The sequence below is a fragment of the Dromiciops gliroides genome, chromosome 2 (assembly GCF_019393635.1).
Source record: "Dromiciops gliroides isolate mDroGli1 chromosome 2, mDroGli1.pri, whole genome shotgun sequence".
Lineage (NCBI taxonomy): Eukaryota > Metazoa > Chordata > Mammalia > Microbiotheria > Microbiotheriidae > Dromiciops > Dromiciops gliroides.
In genome coordinates, this window is record NC_057862.1 from 177,215,291 (window position 1) to 177,233,079 (window position 17,789).

General features: G+C 39.0%; 1 protein-coding gene and 1 gene segment (V, D, J or C); both read right to left on the bottom strand.

The window, feature by feature from the left end:
• LOC122738458 overlaps positions 1–17,789 on the bottom strand; it is a 285,606-nt gene that overhangs the window by 167,732 nt on the left and 100,085 nt on the right.
• The window catches only part of LOC122740374 (T cell receptor alpha chain MC.7.G5-like), a 72,397-nt gene that overhangs the window by 41,844 nt on the left and 12,764 nt on the right, over positions 1–17,789 (bottom strand). The gene's annotated exons all lie outside the window — the stretch shown is intronic.

The window sequence follows — 17,789 nt, forward strand, 5'->3', positions numbered from 1 at the left end:
CCACACAGATGTCTCTTAATCATAAGAAAAGAGAAATAAGAATCACGTAAGCAGAATTTGTAGCCTGAACAGCAGAAATAAAAACCAGAATAGAAAAACTTGAATCCATGGTGGCAAACTCATCAAGGAGACAAAAGAGAATAGGACTGACTAGGAATATGGAAACACATATGTGCTCTTTTGGAAGAAGAGAAGTGAAAAGTAACAGTATTAAAAGAAAACATGATCTCTGTATAAGCAAAACATTTATCTCAACAATAGGATGCATAGAAAAAGTTTAAGGACTATAGATTTTGAAGAAGGACACAATGAGTAAAAAACTCCCTAAAACTCATAATTCAAACAACAATAAAAGAAAACTGTCCAGAACTTCTGAACACAGAAAACAAAATTTCAGTTTAAAGAATACACAGATTACTTCTAGGAAAAACAAACAAACAAAAACAAGCAATGCTACAAACTCAAAGTCACACAGTATTTCAATTTAATTATTCTAATGACAAAGAACAGATTCTTTAAGCAACCAGGAGAAAGAACTTCAAATAAAAATGAAAGGAAATTCAAATAACACAAGACTATTCTGTACCTACCAAAACTGCAAGAAGAAAAAGAACAATGTGTTCCAAAGAAGAAAGGAGCTCAAGATACAACCCAAGACGACATACTTTGCAAACCTGAGCCTACTCATTAGTGAAAAAAGATGGACATTCAATAAAAAAAGCAATGTTCAAATCATTCCTAAAAAGAAAACCAGAACTGAACAAATTGTTTGTTTTCAAATACCTCAGACAACAGAAACACAAGGAAAGTCAATAAATAAATATAGGATCCAATGAAAAAACAGATAACAAAAATAAGCTACTAAGAAAAAAAGAACAAAAAAGTAAAAAGATAATGAACCTATGGGTTCAACAACATCATCAACAACAAAATTAACAAGAGTTAACAAGTACATGAGGATACATGGTCGAGAAACAGACTTGAAACATCACGTACTAAATCTCACCACAGCTTGTCTGTAGATCAATCAATGTTATTTTTGGTACTAAACTGAGAGTCATAGGGCACTTTTATAAAAGAGAAGAGGGGAGAAAGAAGACAGAGAAGAAAATGTAACATAATATAATCAAGCCAAAGGTTAGCAATGAAGGGAAAATAAGAGCCTACCACAGAATTGGTGAGGAGGCAAAGGGAGAGACTGGAATACAGGGAAACATTTTGTTCAGTATTTGGGAAGAGGTTCTACTGAAGAATGGTTCCATGCGGGAAAAGAGATATTCTAGAAATTGAGATGGCAACCTTATAATGGGTATAGTCTGTAGAGATTTTGCACTTAGTGATACCATGCATCCTACCTCAGAAGAAGGGGAATCAGAGCTCTTGGGGGTATCTGACACCCAGAAAGTTGGAGGAAATGGACTCACAGAGATTTCATGGAAAATAGGAAAAAAGTTATCATGGAGGAGGGCCCAGAGTAGTAACGAATGTTATAATCAGGCATATGGTAAAATTTCTACCATTGAGAAATATTTCCATCCTTTCTCTCACCAGAAGGAATTGGCATTTCTAAGAGTGAGGCAAGACAAAAAAATGAAGCCATATGACAAGATCGACATGGCAATAACAAAGGAACAATTCAGAAAAATGGGAACCTTGGAATTCCTAATTGCAGTAGGAGTATAAAGACTAAAGAAGGAATAAATAAGCATAAGGGCTGTGAACCAAAGGATAAAATCTAAAATAGACAGAAACGAAGGAGAAATAATTATGAGAATGAGGGAAAGAAATCCTTTTCAGAAAAGGACATAGAAAATGAAATTTAAAAATTAACAAACAAAATAAGTTGAAGAGGAGAGGAGGGAGGTTTTATTTGAATATTTAACTGAGTAAAAAAGGGGAATATTTAGATAATTAGATAAAAGGAAAAAAGGAAGTTGAACTAGTTCCAAATTTTTTTCCTTTCCTCCCCTCTTCTTCCCCCTCCTCAAGACAGCAAGCAATCTGATATAGGTTATACCTGTTCAATCATGTTAGACATATTTCCACATTAGTTGTGTTGTGAAAGAAGAAACAGAAGAAAAAGAAAAAAAAATGAACCCCCCCCCCCCAAAGTGAAAATAGTATGCTTCAATCTGCATTCAGACTTCATCAGTTCTTTCTCTGGATGTGGATAACATTTCCATCATTAGTCTTTTGGAAGTGAGTGAACTTGGTTTAAATTTTTTTTTGGATATAACTGCTTTTCTTTGTAATTGCTGTGGTTGTTGTATAGTCATTTCAGCCATGTCCAACTCTCCATGACCCAATTTGGCAAAGATACTGGAATAGCTTGCTATTTTCTTCTCCAGCTAATTTAAAGATGAGAATACTGAGGCAAACAAAGTTATGTGACTTGCTCAGGGTCACACAGCTAGTAAGTGTCTGAGGCCAGATTTGAACTCAGGAAGATGAGTTTCCTGACTCCAGGCCTGTTGCTCTAGCCACTGTGCCACCTAAAATATCATTCTGAGAAGGGATCCATAGGGTACACTACAAAAAACTTAAGAACCCCTGATCTACATGGAAATAATAGCATGTATCTTTCTAACACTTAAGATTTACTAACTGTTTTCTTTTGATCACACCAATTTTGTGAGGTTGGTCAGGCAAGCATTATTATCACTATTCTACAAGATGATGAAACTAAGGACATGAAGTGAGAAGTGAAATGAGATGTCTAAAGTCACACAGCTAGTAAAAATTAGAAACAGGATATGATCACAGGGGCCTCCTGACTATACACTTAGTACTCTTTCCTCCTACACTATGCTTTCTGAACCAGCTAAACAATCATTGAGAAAGGAAATTATCTTCTAAGGGTACTTAGAACTAAGTGATATATTGTTCTGGAGACAGAGAAGCCAATTGACTTGGTTTCCAATCAATCACACGATTCTTTTATTAAGTACCTAATATATACCAGGGACTGTGCTAGACACTGTGGGCTCACGAATGCCAAATAAGGCAGTCTCGATCCTCCCGAAACATATTCTACTAAAATGGCTTCCATTGGAGACAGAGACAACCTTCATTGAAGATATTGGTGGTCAGTGATAGGCTGTTGAGTTATTTGACCAAATCCACTCAAATCTAGGGAAGATTTTGGGTCTAGAGTCAGCTTTCTTCTCCTTGTTGTGGGACTCCGCAGTAGTACACAGCTGAATCTTCTTGCTCCAGGTCTTTCATTTCTAAGTAGACTAGGTTACTGAAGGAATGTGTAGAGATGAAGGTGTTCCTTTGCATTGTATCTGAGATATGTGTACTGCTTTCATCACCAAACGTAAAGCTTATGTATTCCAATGTCCTTCCCTGTGCCTGGCGGTACCAGTAAATCCAGGTATTTTCAAATATGACTCCTGTTACTTTACAGGAGAAACGCACAGACTGTCCAATTTCTTTTATCTCATTTCCACTTTGCTCCAACTTAACTTGGGCCCAAACACCTGAAAAAACAGAAACATTGAACCAGACTCTCTCCTCTCACCGACATGTGAGTTCAATTTCAAGTTGATTTGCCAAAGTAATTTTCCCTAAGTATAAGTCTGCCCATGTGATTTTCTGCTCAGTCTACCCAGGGGCTTCCTTTTGCATGTAGAATAGATGATAAATTTCCTGGTTTACTTTTTAAAGCCCTACGCAACTGGACCTCTACCACTCTTTCCCACCTCAATGGCGTTTTGTGATCCAACCAAACCGATGTGTCTATTTCTCATACACAACATTTCTTTTTTCCATTCCTTTTCACTGCCTATCTTATTTGCCTTGGATGCTTTCCCTCCTTCTCTCCACCTCTTAGAGTCTCCTTCTTTAAGATGCAGCTCAAGTACCATATTCTGGATGAAAACTTTCTTGACATTCTCAACTCCTTCCAAAGGTACCCTGTATTTTTAATAATTTGTATTTATGCTACTTATATATGGATGTATTATCTCTCCCATTAGAGCAGGGCTTCTTAAACTTTTTCCACTTGTGACCCCTCTTTGCCAGAGAAATTTTTACGTGACCCAGGGTATATAGGTATATAAAACAGATATACATAATCTTTTGTTGTTGTCAAATTTTTTTGTGATCCTCACATTTCAGTTACATGACCCCATATGGGGTCATGACCCATAGTTTAAGAATCCAGGCATTAGACCATAAACTCTGTAAGGATTGTTTCATTCTTTCTACTTGTATGCCCAGTACCTAGCACAGTGCCTTGCATATATTAAGACCCTTAATAAAGATTGATTGATCACTTAGTTTATCACAAAGTGTTGTAAATAAAAATTTAGGGAAGATTTGCTTCCTCATTGCTGGTAATTTTGGAGCATAGAATTGATGGTAGCTTTGCTGTCATCATCTAATGTCTGACAACCTTTCCCTTCCACCCACTACTCTAGGAGCAGGACACTTTGGAATCTCCCAGGTCTGAGTCAGGTCCTTCAGAGAGCCTTACCTTTGTAAAGACTCAGGATGACAATGAGAGCCAGGTGAAATCCTGTACCAATGCCCTGTGGGCAGATTGCAGGAAGGTAGGCCCACTGCAGATACATCAGTGGTGGTGTGGTGTCCCAGACTTATGGGGATATGAGTAGGAAAATGGAGTGCTATGTGACTCAAACAGGAAGTGGAAGGGGTTGGTTTGCATCACTTCATCACCTCAATGTTAAGAGGGAAATGACTCAGAGTTCAGAGACCAGCATGCTTGTAGTTGGGGGAAGTCAGGTTGATTCAATGACGAAATTTAAGTGGAAAGATAGACTAGAAAGTCTTCTATGTAAAGAGAGTAGCAAAGACTCATGAGTTTCTTTAAGGAAAAGATCAAGTCATTAGAAAAGGAGAAGTCCAAGGAAAAAGTCTCCAAATATTTAAGAAAAGAAGCCTGAGAAGAAATCAGATGAGTGATTGGATGCAAAATAGCAGTCACATTGGCAACACTTTCAGCTTGCATTATGTTTAACTAATCAAGAGTTCCCAACCCTTTTGATATTTCATCTATGAACCCCTTATAGCAGTTTAGTGTAGAGGATAGCAATGGAGGAACACTGTCCATGGAGAATCAATAGGAAACAGATTATCTGATTTGTGCATGGACACTGCAAAAGATAAAGAAAGGGTTGTCAATTCTGAAAGGGCAGGCCAGGGGGAATGGACGTATATATATATACGTATGAATAAGTCAGAAACCCTGATATATATATATACGTATGAATAAGTCAGAAACCCTGAGGGAATGGAAAGGAAATTTGTTGCCTAACAAATGGGGATACCCACCACAGAACTGGATTGAAAACTTTTAGTTAATTTCAGTTCAGTTCAATTCAATTCAATTCAATTCAATCCAGTAAGCATTTATGAAGTGCCTGCCATATACAAGCCACTATTCTGGGTGCTGAGGATAGATACAAAGACAAAAACAGTCCTTGCCTTGAAGGAGCTTTCAATCTACTGGGGGAGCTGGAAAATACACTTTTCTTTGCAATTTTTTTGTTTGTAAATTGTAAAGTGAATTAAAGTAAGTACAAAGTAATTTTGGGAGGGAGAACATTGACAACTGTGGGGGGAATCTGGAAAGATATATGAATCAAGCCTTGAAGGGAGCTAAGAATTCTAAGAGGTGGAGGTGAGGTGGGAGACAATTCCAAGCCTGAGGGATAGTATGTTAGATTGATAAACTAACATTTTAATAAAATAATAACCACTTATAATTATGGAATGCCTTATATTTATAACAACCCAGTGGGATAGCTAATGCAAATATTTTTATCCTCATTTTACAGATAAGGAAACTGAGGCTCACTGATTTGCTCAGGATTGCACAGATAGTGTTGAAACCAGGACTCAAATCCTGGTCTTTGGACTCTAAATGCCATAATGTTCTTTCCACCGTATTACACTGCTTCTCTAGGTTCAGTAAACTTAGATGCAAGATGTTACGGATCTGGGCTGAGCTGGCTAGAACCTCTTTGGAAAGATCCATCAGAAAGGTAATAGGAGATGGTTTTAGCCTGGTCTCTGATTCTGCACAGTGATACTTAGTGTTGTCTTCTATTTTCAGATTATTAATTTGCAAATGTAGCAAATTATTCATACTATTTCTGGAGACAGTCTGCCTTTGCTTCAAAATGATTGTGTATGGGGCAGCTAGGTGGCACAGTGGATAAAGCATCGGCCCTGGATTCAGGATGACCTGAGTTCAAATCTGGCCTTAGACACTTGACACTTACCTAGCTGTGTGACCCTGGGCAAGTCACTTAACCCCCATTGCCCCGAAAAACAAAAACAAAAACAACCCCCCCAAAATACCCCAAAACAAAATGATTGTGTGTGATTTAGTAGCCCCATTAGTGATGATATAGGAGACCCATTGATACAAGTCCATTTAATAATCCATGATGTTGAATCCCAAAGCCTATATAGGAGTGCTTTTAGAGGCTCCTATTTACTTTTTAGCCTTCCCTCCATATTCCGAATACTGGACTTTTATTTGGATACCTGATAATTAAAAACATAAGAAAAGAATCAAAATGATGGAAACCTACTATAACCCAGCATTTCACTGGAATGCTCTAATGTAGTGGTGTCAAAGTCAAATAGAAACAGATCCCTGCAGCTGCATTTCGACTTAGAAAACCACAAGTGAATGTTATCTATATTGTACTGTATTTTTATTTGTTTTGTCAAACATTTCCCAGTTATATCTTAATCTGGCTTAGGCCACACTTGATAGGGAGCAGTTTGCTGACTTGCATAGAGCCCACCAGGGGTGAATTTGACATTTCTGCTGTAAAAGATAAAATGCAATTAAGTGCAGGCCTGGAGTCAGGAAGACTTTTCTTCATGAGTTCAATTCTAGCCTCAGGCACTTGCTAGCTGTGTGACCCTGGGCAAGTCACTTAACCCTGTCTGCTTCAGTTCCTCATCTGTAAAATGATCTGGAGAAGAAAATGACAAACCACTTCAGTATCTTTGCCAAGAAAACCCTAAATAAGATCATAAAAAGTTGGATACAATTGAAAAATGACTCAACAACAATAAAGGTCCATGAGGGCAGAGGTTGCTTCATTTCTTTGTATCCCAATCAGGACAATGGGGGTTAAGTGACTTGCCCAAGGTCACAGAGCTAGTAAGTGTCAAGTGTCTGAGGTTGGATTTGAACTCAGGTCCTTTTGAATCCAGGGCCGGTGCTTTATCCACTGTGCCACCTAGCTGCTCCCTATAGTATGTTCTTAATAAGTGTGTCTATATCAATCCATACAAAATAATTACCTAGGAAAAGAGTTAGAATAAAGATGAGCCTTACCCCTAAGAGCATGTTGATGACATGAAGTTATGCTTGAGACTGGGAATGTGAATGGCTGAGAAGTGTGGTTTCTTTTTCCCCTCCTACAACTGCCAGGCAAAGATCTTGGCAGAAGCTCAACAGGAAGCAGAGGTGCTCTATTTGCATATCCTTTTGTAAAAATCTTCAGTTTTGAGCTTCAGAGACTCAGGATTAAGCTGGATAAAGGAGGAGGAGGAGGAGGAGGAGGATCCTGGAGAGGAAAGTCAGTGAGAAGTTAGGGTTTAGGACAGGTGTTGAATCCCAGATTCCACTTGATTGGCCATGAACGTATTTGATTTGGTTTATTTTCTATGTGCAACCTCTGTCCAAAGGACATGCCCTTGGAAAAAGTGAGGTCTCTTCTATGGATCAAGTTGTCAATGGAGTCAGCCAGGTAGGGATCCACTCTTTCAAGAGCTGCTAAGCTGAATTCCTTTACCCAGAAGATGTTTCTGCCTCTTCCTTGCTGGGCATGGCTTCTTTGGTTATTAATTTCCTTTCTTTGTCTAGGGATTCTTTTTTCTTTTTGGGGCAGGGCAGTGGGGGTTAAGTGACTTGCCCAGGGTCACACAGCTAGTAAGTGTCAAGTGTCTGAGGCTGGATTTGAACTCAGGTTCTTCTGAAACCAGGTCTGGTGCTTTATCCACTGCGCCACCTAGCTGCCCCTGTGTCTAGGGATTCTTGAAGCAGGGTCCATGAATTTGTTTTTAATATTTTGACAACTATATTTAGATATAATTGGTTTTCTTTGTCATCTTAAGTATTTTATTTTATGCATTTAAAAACATCATTGTGATAAGGGCTCCATACACTTCACCTGTATATAAAAGGGATTCATGAAACTAAAAAGACTAAGAACCCATGGTGCAGAAAGGATGCGTCATTCTGTGATTTGCTACTATCAGTAGGTGAGGACCTACTCATCTCCAAAGTCAGAAGCTTTCTATCTTCTCTACCTTATGTCTCTATCTTATGATTTGACCACAGGGACATCCTCCACTGTATCATTGTCTATTAGCTTCATTTATTTCCAAAGGCATGGGCACAGTCAGGACTGAATCCAACAAGATGAGCTTGCCCTTCACACCTTGTATCTAGCAAAGCACCATCTGGAATCCTTCTGAGCACGAGGCAGCCATATTTCTTTAATACTTCTAGGACTGCTGATTTCATCCAGAATGTGTTTTATGAGCTTGAAGGCACTATAGAAGTGTGAGTTATTATTATTTATCCATATGGGAACTCCCCCAGCAATGCAGATTGCAGTTCTTTGGCAACTTTGTAGATAGATGATCTTCATGAGTTATTATGACTGATGATGAGTCCTTCCAAAAAATAGGTAGGCTGGTCCTTCAATTACAGGCATGAAATTGTCCCTGGGTTGATACCTGAAGCTTTTCCAATTTGGTAGGACCCGGAAAAGCTTGTTCTCATCTGGAATAGCCAGAAAGGATCAACTCCATGCCATTATGAAGGATCAGAGTAAGACTTTAGAAGGGGAAGTAGCTCCAACCAGTAAAAAAGATAGAACACTAGCATTATGATGTCTTGACATTACCTAATTAGGGTCGTAAAGATGGAAGAAGCCTCTAAAGACATTTAGTTCAATACCTTTTATTTTTTACAGATGAGGAAACTGAGGCCAGGCCCAGAGGGAGTTAAATGATTTATCTAACGTCACACAGGTAGGAAGAAGCAGAATCAGGGTTTGAGCCCAGGTCCTCTGATTTCAGAGCTTGGAGTCCACTGCATTGCACTGCCTCCAGTAAGAACAAGCAGCTTGAAAGAGGATCGACTCAGCTTTGCCAGCTTTCTTTTCTCACCTCTGCTTGGAATTAGGCTATCAGACCTGTGTCTTGACAATGGAGGACCCTGGTGAGGCTGGAGGGTGAGTTCATGGAGTTCTTATTACCCTGTCTGGTTTAGGGAGGTCCTTATTTCCTTGGAGAAAGATGAGAATGAAGACACAATTCAAATTTATGGACAATGTGGGATCTGATTTACTTAGATACAAGGCTAGGGGCCTTCTCTCCCAGATGAACAGAGGCAGATATCTCAGAGGTTCATTACCTAACTTTGCAGGTTTTCTTATAAAATAGAGAAGAGATCATTCTATCCCTGAAAGGTCAAAGTACTTGAATATAGGTTGGTGTTTAGAAAACCTTGGGGCCAAAGCTGAATCTGGAGAGGGGAATCTTATTGGCCAAAACCTGTCTCAGGTATATCTAAGTCTAGCCAGATGGAAAAATGTGGGGCTTGGGGGAAAAATCCTCTCCTTATCAGCACTGGTAGAAAGTGTACATTAGAGATCAAGATGGCTGAATATCACTGAGGAAGAAGCACTGACCTTGGAGCTAGGAGGCCTGAGGTTAAATGGCTGGTTCTTATGCTTACTAGCCATGTGTCCATGGGCAATCCTATAATCTTTATGAATCTTAATGCTCTTGTCTGTAAAATGGGGATAATATTGTACTATCTGTTTCACGTATTTGTTATGGGAAAATGCTTTGCAACTTTTAAAGTGCTTTATAAGTTATTGGGGAGCAAAAAATATTATGAAGGTGTTTTGTCTATACACACGTTTTTTACTGTATTCTGAAAAAAGGAAAGAATGAAGACAGTCTGGGTAGTAAGAACATTCTTGATATTTTGAAGTATATTCCAGTAAAAAGGTGCTGACAAAACCTCTTGGTTTTCAGAAATGTCATGATAGACGACACTGTGTAGTCAAAAGAGACAGATATCAGAGGACCTTGCTTCAAATACCACAGTTGATATTTTCTTTTTTTTTTTCTTTCTTTCTTTTTTTTTTTTTAGTGAGGCAATTGGGGTTAAGTGACTTGCCCAGGGTCACACAGCTAGTAAGTGTTAAGTGTCTGAGGCCAGATTTGAACTCAGGTACTCCTGAATCCAGGGCCGGTGCTCTATCCACTGCGCCACCTAGCTGCCCCTCACAGTTGATATTTTCTAACAGTGCAACCATAGACAAGTCATTTCACCTCTATCAACCTGAGTTTTCCTATCTGTAAAATGAGGATAATAATATATGTAGTACTTAGTTCATAGGGTTGTTGTGAGGTTCAACTGTAAAGTACTATATAGATATATCTTCATCACCACCACCATTATGTGCATCATCATCAACATGATCATTGTCCTTTGGACTCAGTACTGGCTTAAGACCCTGGCCAATCAGGTGGTAGCTCAAGACTCCATGTACTAAAAGGAGTCCAAAAATGATATCTCTTAAAGAAATGCTATATCTGGATATCTATAGCTATGTGTATCTAGAATATATGCTATAAATATGCCACTGTTATAGCTTTATTTATATCTCCAAGATGCAAATGTTTATTTGTATCTCAGGGCTCCAATATCTCCAGAGTTGGCCCTGGGTAGTAAAAGTAGCTCAGTTCTCTTCAGGTTAAAGACTAGATAACACTAACAACAACACAAAGATGATTACCACCTGTCTGACCATGGGCAAATTTCTTGACCTCACTGGACCTCAGTTTCCTCATGTGTAAAATGAAAAGAGTTGCTATCAGGTGGCCTCTGAGGCCCCTTCCAATTTCAGATCTATGATCCCAGTATAAACATATGTGTTTGAGTATATAATCACTTAAATAGGTGACGGCACATACAGAGGTGAATGCAAATGTATGACTGTATATAAGCATAGGAAGTTATGGTCCACCTTCCCATTTGAACATAGGTATACCTTTCTGGGAATGGTTAGGTGGGCTCATCCTAAATGCAGCATTTAGGGACATTTGCAGTTAGGGGCTTCACTCTTCACATGACAAGGTTTCAGGCTATGAATTGTAATATCCACACGTTTACATACATCACTGGTATGCATATGTATTATCACTTGTATAAGTGAGCCTAATATATGCCTATGAGTTCTCTTTACTAGCATTACATCATCTTGTTCATGGCTTTGTGTCTGGATCCAGGGAGGTGGGAAGGTCCTGGACTAGAAGTCCAAAGAGATGGATTTGATTCTTAGCCCTCCCTCTTACTAGAATTGTGTTGAATGGCAAATCCTTTCTCCTTTAATTGTGTTAAGTGGGATGATTCTTGATTCATCTAATTCACAGCATTGTTTGTGAGAAAGCTGCTTTGTCAGACTTAATTTGCTTTCAAAACATGACATTATTATGTTTACTCTTTAGGAGCAGCACTGCCACATTTTTGACTTTGCTATATTTTGAAGGAAGGGGTGCTTTGATTTTGATTGGAGAATTGGAGGCTGCCTGACAAGATACCCCATGGATCCATTTCCAAAGGCAGGGATCATAGGCACAGTGCTAGTTGAGGGAGGGCAGCATAAGAGCAGATGAGGTCCATATGAGGAGAAGGATCCAGAATGAGGAATGAGCAAAGATGAGAATTTTTTTATTCATTCATTCATTCAACAAAAACTACCTGCCTTGTGTTAGGAGCTGCTATGGACCTTGTCATCAGGGGGAGCAAACAAAGGATGGTGGTGTTAGAAAGGGGCAGCTAGGTGGCACAGTAGATAGAGTTCTGGCCTGGAGTCAGGAATACTCATCTTCCTGAGTTCAAATCTGGCCTCCAACATTAACAATGTGATCCTAGGCAAGTCATTTAACCCTGTTTGCCTTAGTTCCTCATCTGAAAAATGAGCTGGAGAAGGAAATGGCAAACCACTCCAGAATCTTTGCCAAGAAGACCCCCAAATGGGGTCATGAAAAGTAAGACACAATGAAACACTTGAATGAACATAGACTCTGTTCCCCAGGAACAAACTCCAGGCATTCCATAATGCCTCTTTTGTGAAATCCAGTCTCTTCTGCTGACATTTAAAGCCCTTATTATTTGATTTCAGCCTACTATTCCAGGTTTATCATAACTTACTCTTTGTGTGATTTTCTTCAAAGCTGATTTCAAGCATCACCTCCTACGACATAAGAGTTTCCTTGATCCCCCAGCTCTTAGTATCCCCTTCCTAAAACTATTTTCTATTCGTTTTTTATATATCTTATATTTACTTAGCTATGCATGTGTTGTCTCCTCTGGTCAGAATTTAAGCTCCCTGAGGGCAGAAAATGTTTCACTTTTGCTTTTGTATCCTGAGTATTTACTTGGCACAGTGTCTGGTGCTTAATAAATGCTTGTTGATTAATTCAGAAAACAGATGGAGCTATTAGAACATCGTGTTTCAAACAAGAGTTCTTAACCTTTTTTGCATCATAGGCCTCATTGGCAATCTGGTGAAGTGTATGGACCCCTTAGAATAATGTTTCTAAGCACATAAAACAAAATACATAAGATTATAAAATAAACCAATATTTTGACATGTGATTATCTAAGTATGAAAAAAATAAGTTGACAGATCCCACGTTAAGAACCACTGGTTTAGAGTTCATATACCCAGGATATAGTAATGCAATTCCTGCTTGAGTGTGGTTTTCTTTCTAGTGTGGTGCTGACCCTGGGTTTTTGAAGGCAAAGTCAGCCAAGTAGAAAATAGAATAGCTTCAGGTACAGGGTCAGTGATAGATTAGTTCAAAGACCAAACTAATTGAGTTTGGAGAAGCCCATCCTCAGATGAATGGCCTTCAGATGATACCTTCTTTTGGCCAAAATAACTCATGAAGACTAAGGTGGGCAGTTGTAATCTGTACTGGTGGGAGAAATGCCCATACTGATAAAGTCATAGATCATTGAATTAACTATGTATGTTCCTATAAATATATAAGCTCCCTGAGGGCAGGCACCATGTCTTACCTAAATTTTTAAATTTTCCCACAGCACATAGCCCATGTTTGTTGAATTCAATTGCAAATTAATAGAGTTGGATGAGATGATATCTAAGGCTTCACAGCTCAACTAGTCTATGAGACTTGTAGACCTTATTATAATCTTATGGAACTGAATAATAAACTATGAATTCAGTTCTCCTTCCTGAGCCTAAGAGGACATCAGGAATATGTGTAGTAGATGGGGTAAAGAGTCTGTATTCTCACTACTAATAACAATTACCTGTTGATTGGAGAAGAGGCTAGCCTATTAGTCTCAGCTTCATTTAGGTTGTGTGGCTGCCAGGAGGGAAGTATTGTCTTATTGCCTCCCAGATGAGTATAGCCATATTCCTCCTTTAGAAAAATCCCCCTCTTATGCCATTTTAGTGCTCCTACCTCCTTCTTGCTCTGCCTGGGCCATAACCATTTTAATGGAAAGTAGACCTGGAAAATAAATACCTACACTATGGGGAAGTCACTTCATCTCCCTTGGGATATTGATGATAAGAGATGGGCTGAATTTTGTATAATTTTCAGTTTGACTTTCCAAAAAGAGGCTGATTATTAGTCAGAAATCATCCAATTACATGCTAATAGGATCTCTGAATTGGAAGGGACCTTAGAGGTCATCTAGTTCAATATGCACCCAATAAGAAACTCCTTCTATAACAACCTCAAGAAGCAGTCAGTCATACTCTACTTTAATACCTCCAGGGATTATGAATTTGCTACATCTGGATGCAGTCTATTTTCCTTTTAGACAGATTTTGTTAGAATTTTTTTTTTTACACATATCAAAGTATGCCTCTCTTCAACTTCCATTCATCATTCCTAGTTCTCCTCTCAGGAACCAACTAGAATGAGTCTAATTCTTTAAGGGTTAAGCTGGTATAATAGAAAGAGTGCTGGACTTGGAGGCCAGAGGAGAATGAACTTTAATCTAACCTCTACAAATAGTTGTGTGATCATGAGAAAGTCACTTATTTAACCTCTCTGAGCCCAAGTTTTCTCATCTGTAAAATGTAGATAGTTTTTCTAGCAGTGTCCTCTTCACAGGGATGTTGTTATGAGAATCAAATGAAATGATACATGTGAAGTGATTTGCAAATATTCAGAAGGTGGCACCTGAACTAAATCTTGAAGGGAGATAAATGTTTCAACATGCAGAGGTAAGAGGGGGAACCCATCTGTATATCAGGGCACAGTCAACATGCATGATTAGAGGCAAGAAGAGAAAGAATTCAAATAATGGATACCAATGCATTTTTCTAGAATGTGGTGTTTAAATGGAGATGAGGTGGGGTATATAATGTGAAATAAGAATGGAAAGGCAGAATAGAGTTGGTTGTGGCTGGCCATAAGTGCTACACTGAGAAGTTTGTATTTTATCCAATAGGTAATAAGTAGCCACTGAGAGTTTTTGAGTTGGAAGTAAGATGGTTGGCCATATGCCTTTGGAAGATTATGGGGGAAAGAAAAGTTCAGTTTTGGACATGTTGAATTTGAGATGCTAGCAAAATATCCAAGTGGAGATATTCAGTGGCAGCTGGAAACGTGGGACTGGAGTTTAGGGGAAAGATTGGAACTGGTGGTGTCAATATATTTGAGGGACATCTGTGTAGAGATGATAGAGAGTAGATGAGCTCACTGAGGGAGAGAATGTATAAATGGAGAGAAAGAAGCCATGTGCAGGGACATGGGGGCCACTCAAACTTTTGGGGAAGAAGGATAATGAACCATTTAGGGTGATGAACAAGAAGAAATCAATGAGTAGAAAGAGGATTAGGAGATAGCAGCCTAGTGGAAGCCAAAAATGGAGACAGAATATAGTAAGAGAGAGTTATCAATAGTATAAATGCTGTGGAATGTTTGGAGAGGATGAGAACCAAGAAAGTATCATTGAATTTATCAATTAGTAGGTCATTAGTGACTCTGGAGAAAGAAATTTCAGCAGGGTGTTGGGGTCAAAAGCCAGATTATAAGAGACTGAACAGTAAATGGGTAAACTATTCCTTTTTAGAAGTTTGTCAACAAAGGGAAGGATAGATATAGGGCAATAACTTGAGAGATTGGTGAGTCAAGGGAGGTTTTTTATTTAGGAAGGGGAGCTCTGACTATGCAGCAGGGAAAGAGTCATGAGATAGGAAGAAATTAAAGATGAATGAGAAAGAGAGAGAAGAGAGAAGAGAGAGAGAGAGAGAGAGAGAGAGAGAGAGAGAGAGAGAGAGAGAGAGAGAGAGAGAGAGAGAGAGAGAGAATGATTAATGAAGCAAGTACCTAGAGGAAACTGGAGAGAATGGAATCAAGAGCATACATTTTACTTTAGCCAGGGGAGTGACCACTTTGTCCTTTGAGAAGGGAGTAAAGGAAGGGAAGGCATGAAGATGCAAAGAGATCTTAAAATGTGGAAAGAGGAGAGAGGATGAAAGAACTGATGATATATGGCCTGAATTTTCTCCATAAATATCAGATGAGGCCATCTACTTTGAAGGTGAATTGTAGAGAGCATACCATGTCCAAGTAATTAAGCTTCTCCCCTTGCTTTCCGTAGAATATTCTCTGTCCCCTTGACAAGGAGAGCAGGTTTCTGTCTGGACCTAGATAGCCTTCTGATGTTAAAGAAGTACCATGGCATTGATTGTGGTGAAGCTGAAAGTTTGGGGTTGATTCATCAATGAAGTGGTAAAACAATGACAATTTGGCTATATTTTGCTACCATTATGACAGTGTGAGGAGGGGGCAGATTACAGGGGATATTTGAGAAAGAGGAAGGATTAATAGCAGGGTCAGTAGATAAAACTATATTGGCTCACTTTTGTCCTTTTTGTTTTTGCTCTGGAGTATTCATAGAATAAGACCTTGGTGAATTTCTAGGTGCCAATGTCTGGAAGGGGCTTTAGTATTGTGAGTATTCACCTCATTGCCCAATTTGTGATTAGAAAGTCTTTCAGAGACAAATTAGTTGGCATCTCTGACATAGTTCTAGTTCAGAGACCATCCCATCGATCTAAGGGTGCATTTGGGAGTTCAATCATAATACTTTGGGACTTTTCCTACTTCATTATAGAGGTTGCTGTTATCTTAAGTCAGTCTATTCATTCCTAAACTCAGCAGTCCATTGGCATTTATTTTCCCAATGAGTGTTAAATATCTTTCTTAATAACTTTGAGTATTATTTTCTATTTCCATCAGCACTGATGTAGGAAACATATTTTGGTGTTTGTTCCAGAGCTTGATGGTATCAGTGCTTCTTGAATTCCTTGAGGCTGAATCCAGAAATAATGATAGTGATTATCAAAGACTCTCCAGCTTCATTAATACTTCCCCCAATACTTCTCCAGTTGTATCCAAAGAGAAGACACTGAAAATTACAATGAGGTAAGTACATAATCATTTCAACTTGGACTCTTGCCCCATCTTGTATAAGGGATAATTCAGGGAGGGAAAAGGATGGGATAGAAGGAAGTTACATATGTAGGTGAAGATCTTGTTTCTCTTCTAAAGTTTGTCGGGGTGGAATCATCCTGGAGACTAAACAGGAAACTGAACCTCTCAATTTGCATAGACTCCTTCAGTAGTCAAAAAGGCAGTCATGATTTTAGAAAGGCAATGTAGTATAGAGGAAAGAACATGGGCTTTGGAACCAGCAGACCTCAATTGGAGCTCCAGGCCAGTCATTTACTATCTGTGATCTTGAGCATGTCAATTAATTTCTGTGAACTACAGTTCCTTCATTTACAAAATATGGAGAATGACATTCTCACTCCCTGCTTTACAGGGTTGCTATGGCTATCAAAAAGCATGATACCATATATATATATATGAATGATGACTAAATATTAACACTTGGGAATGAAGACTCCTGATCCTATAGATTTGGTCAGGAAAATGGATAGGGGAGACTCGGGCAGAAGCTTCAGTTTCCAGCAGATTGTGTTTTGCCATGGAGGTCTTTTTCATAGAATTGTAGTGAAGGTTGTTTCCAGAGATCACCCCTTCTCCCCTACCCCACTAAAATCACAGAGCACACATGTTAGTATTACAGGTTAATGGACACTTTATGTGTATTGCTCACTTAAGCTTCATGATAATCTTGTGAGGAAAGTAAACTCCTTTCACCACAGGGTCTCACAGAGAAGTGATATGACCTGCCCAAGGTCACACAGTTAATTGGTGCCAGAGCCAAGATTTAAACCTACTTTTGCTGACTTCTTCCATTTGCACCCCACTTTACTACCTTTTACATGACATGCCCATGCAGAGGGCAAGCCAAGATGATAGGATGTTCTTCAGATCCTTGGCCACCTTGGGATAGTCTGAGATCATTCATTCATTTGACTCTTTTTTTTTTTTGTGGGGCAATGAGGGTTAAGTGACTTGCCCAAGATCACACAGCTAGTAACAAGTGTCTGAGGCCAGATTTGAACTCAGGTCCTCCTGAATTCAGGGCTGGTGCTCTATCCACTGCACCACCTAGCTGCCCCTCATTTGACTCTTTATATATGATAATAATAATAATTGTTATTATTTATCCTTCTAAGTGTCCTGCTTTCCCAACTAGACTGTAGGCCCTTTCAGAGCAGAGAACAACTCCAAAGACTACAGTATGGCATAATGGAAAGAGTACTGAGCTTGGAGTCAGAATACGTGGGTTAAAATGCAGGCTCTAC